This window comes from Euphorbia lathyris, chromosome 3, assembly GCF_963576675.1.
Source record: "Euphorbia lathyris chromosome 3, ddEupLath1.1, whole genome shotgun sequence".
Classification (NCBI taxonomy): Eukaryota; Viridiplantae; Streptophyta; class Magnoliopsida; order Malpighiales; family Euphorbiaceae; genus Euphorbia; species Euphorbia lathyris.
In genome coordinates, this window is record NC_088912.1 from 106,486,296 (window position 1) to 106,489,629 (window position 3,334).

At 31.2% G+C, this 3,334-nt stretch overlaps 1 long non-coding RNA gene across 1 annotated transcript; it reads right to left on the bottom strand.

Annotated features, from left to right (window-relative positions):
- Positions 1-415: 415 nt before the first annotated feature.
- On the bottom strand, positions 416-2,378 carry LOC136221792 (uncharacterized). The gene is made up of 3 exons (XR_010685310.1): positions 2,034-2,378; positions 1,874-1,921; positions 416-897 (listed from the first exon to the last, which is right to left on the bottom strand). It is a non-coding gene; the product is annotated as an uncharacterized lncRNA (long non-coding RNA).
- Positions 2,379-3,334: the final 956 nt, after the last annotated feature.

Genomic DNA, 3,334 nt, shown 5'->3' on the forward strand with positions numbered 1-3,334 from the left:
TGTGTTGGGTTTTTGAAAAGATATTGCAATTAAAAAAGTTATTAAAATTTATTAATTATAAGATTAAGTAGATTGATTTGTCTGAAACTAAATCTAAAAATAAGATTTGTTTGGTGTTGTCAGTATCCCATTGTTTCTAGAAGAACAGTTTGATTGAGTCCCACCCGTTGTGCTGCTAGAGTTAAGAAAGAGTCTAGCCAATGGCAGGAAAAAAACATATCTTATCCCTAATTTTCTTCAATCTGGCGAGTAAGTTAGAGGGAAGCTTAACTATTCTTAGTTGGCTAAGAATGGAATTTCAGGGCAAACTCCAAATAATCATTTGGAATTGGAAATTGAACATCACTGGTGCACATGTCTAGAACAACATGTTCATTTACTAATTTAGAACAAAATTAGTTTCATTGCCTCAAAATCTAACTTAAAAACACAAAAACCATTCCACTAATTATATCAGAGCATTGAGCAATGCTTACATAATATCGTCTCTAACTTGTAGAGTTTCATAAATTTCCGATGAGGAAAATGAACTACAAATGAAGAAACCAAGCTTCACTCGGTAGGAAAAATTCCTCAAAAATGTAAGGAAGACCATAGAGTGATGGTCATGAACCTATACAAAAGCATCTTCAAGATTAATAACCTTCATAACCCTATGTGCAAAAATTTTATTAGCAGAAACATATGCTTGCCACCACAACTTGTCAAAGCCATCACCCTTGTCAAGGCACATAGTGAATGGACATTAAAGTTGAATGGCCACCTGCTCTGAATTTCTTCTTGCAACAACCAGATGATGGAGCATCTGAATCTCTATTGTTGCATCCATCCTTTTCAGAAAAAAAATCCCTGAGCAATTATCGCCATCTGAATCCCCTTGCTTTGGATTTCCATTAACTACAGACAAGATACAAAAATAAGGATCACCATCTAAAAGCAGGACGCAGTTGTAATTATAATAAAACAAATGGGTAATCTAAGACATCCACATAAAGGCATTACAAATGCAATGAATTATTACCAGAAAATACCAAACAAGAATACAGAAGAAGCAGGCAACTAGATTGAAGCAAAACAATAATACCATTTCAGAAAATCAGACACCACCAACTTCATGATCATTTCTTACAAACAACAAATTAGTATTTTGAGAGAAATATCTAGCATTGCCAAACTAAAATGAACAATTGCTAATGCTTTACTAAATGAACAAACACCCATTTGGACTCTACAATTTTCTCCATTGCAAATTAAGCTAAAAATGGTTACTCCCAAAGCTGCAATCTCAACCAGTTGGAAATGCATAAAATTACAACAAAGATAATTTGTCTGATGAAATTTAGATAATATTCAGATCAAGCATCACCAGCATAGTTTCATCATAGAAAATAACATAAAATCTTGATTTGTATAAAAACATTTATCGTAACAAAAGAAGCATAATCAAACTTGTGGTTTCAATCTCAAGTAATCATATCATCCTGACACATCAGGTAGCTAGGTTATATAGAAAAACACACTAGAGAGCAACATCTAACAACAAAAATTAGTATATCCAGTTTAAAACAAACTTATAGAGTTTCAAATAATCATATCATCATAGAATACATCAGACAGCTTATGTAAGCCACTCATAAACAAACACATTTAAAAATAGATCTATTGAAATCACAATTACAATCCTCAATTCTCACCTTTTGGCATAATCATTTTAAAAAAACCACTATAGTAAACAAGTAATTACAGAAAGATTAATAATGATACAACATTTGTAAACACATATAATAAGATCGAGTAGCTGCAAAAACTCATTATATCTTCAAAATTGCCATCAAAACATAAAACCCAACAAAGAAAAAGTGCAAAGATTTACCATAAACAATTGTAAGCAGTAATTCGATTTGTTAAGCAAGATAGTTTCCTGCAGAAAAAATTAAGACAAGATCAAAATACATATGGCTTGGTGAGCAACAAAAAACAAAAACACATAAAGAAGTTACAATTGTTCAATTCACCTGTAAACAAACACAAACCTTTTTTGCTAATAATATTTTAGCAGATAAAGTTATGGAGGTTATTAATTCGGAAGATGATTTTGTAGGGTTCATGACCATCACTTGATGCTCCTCCCTTCTTTCTTCAGGAAGGGTTTCTACCGAATTAAGCTTGATTCTCACTGGAAATTTACCCGACCACCGAGCAGTTAGAGATCAGATCCTAAAAGCATTGCTGAATGCTAACTTCCTAGAGAAGATAAACCCTAATCCTAAACATCGATTTTTATATATTTGATTATGCCACATTCTGGAGAAGATAAACCCTAATCCTAACCATATCCATAATTGATATATGGGTATCTGCTATTCAGATCTCATAGAGGAGATATCTATGAACACTGGGTAACCCTAATTGCTATTCGGCGATTTAGAAGAGCAAAGGTGGAAGTCCAGTTATATAGGTGATGTCATCCCTTACTCTCAAACTTTACCTACTCTTTAAAGTTTTAAAGTTCTAAATTAGACCCTCTATTTTTGTCTAATTATCTTTAATAGCCTCATATTTTTATCTAATTGCATTTAATAACTTCTATCTTTATATGATTAAATTCGATAGCCACAAAACTTCAATTGTTCTCTAAATTTATAAAAGCTCTTAAGTATTTACCTATAAATTTTTTTACATGTGACACAGGGTGTCTCTCACTGTAAGAGTTTGGGCCAAATATTAGTCTTAAATTTAACCCTAATGTTTTGAAGTGTAGTGCTGATTTAACCTTAACGTACAAAATGGTGCAAATGTAACTATAATATTTCCAAGTAAGATCAATTTTAGTCCTAGTTATCGAAAATTAGAAAAACCATGTTTTATTAGTATTTTACTATCACTTTAGGTTATTAGTTTATTACTAAAAAACATTATAAATATTCTGTTAATAAAAACTATATCTGCTACACATAAATTAATCTCAACTTTTTTTTGTCAAATTGCCTAAAATATTTTGAGTGTTATTAATATAGTTATAAACAACAAATAAAAAATATATGAAACTGCTTCAATTTATTAACAAACTTATTTGGAAGATAGGATGTGACAATTAAATAACAGTAAACCAGTCTTTTTAAATTTTCAAGAGCGCTTGGCTAAAATTGGTCTTGCTTGAAAAAATTAGGATTTAATTTACATCACTTCATATGTTAGGAGCTAAATTTGCACTTTGATTGAAGCGTTGTGGTTAAATTTAGCCCTTATCCCAATAAAAAAAATGTACAAAAACTTGCAACATAAATATCACATGTTGAGAGCTTCCCTATGCCTTGGGAGGTCATGAGTTCGA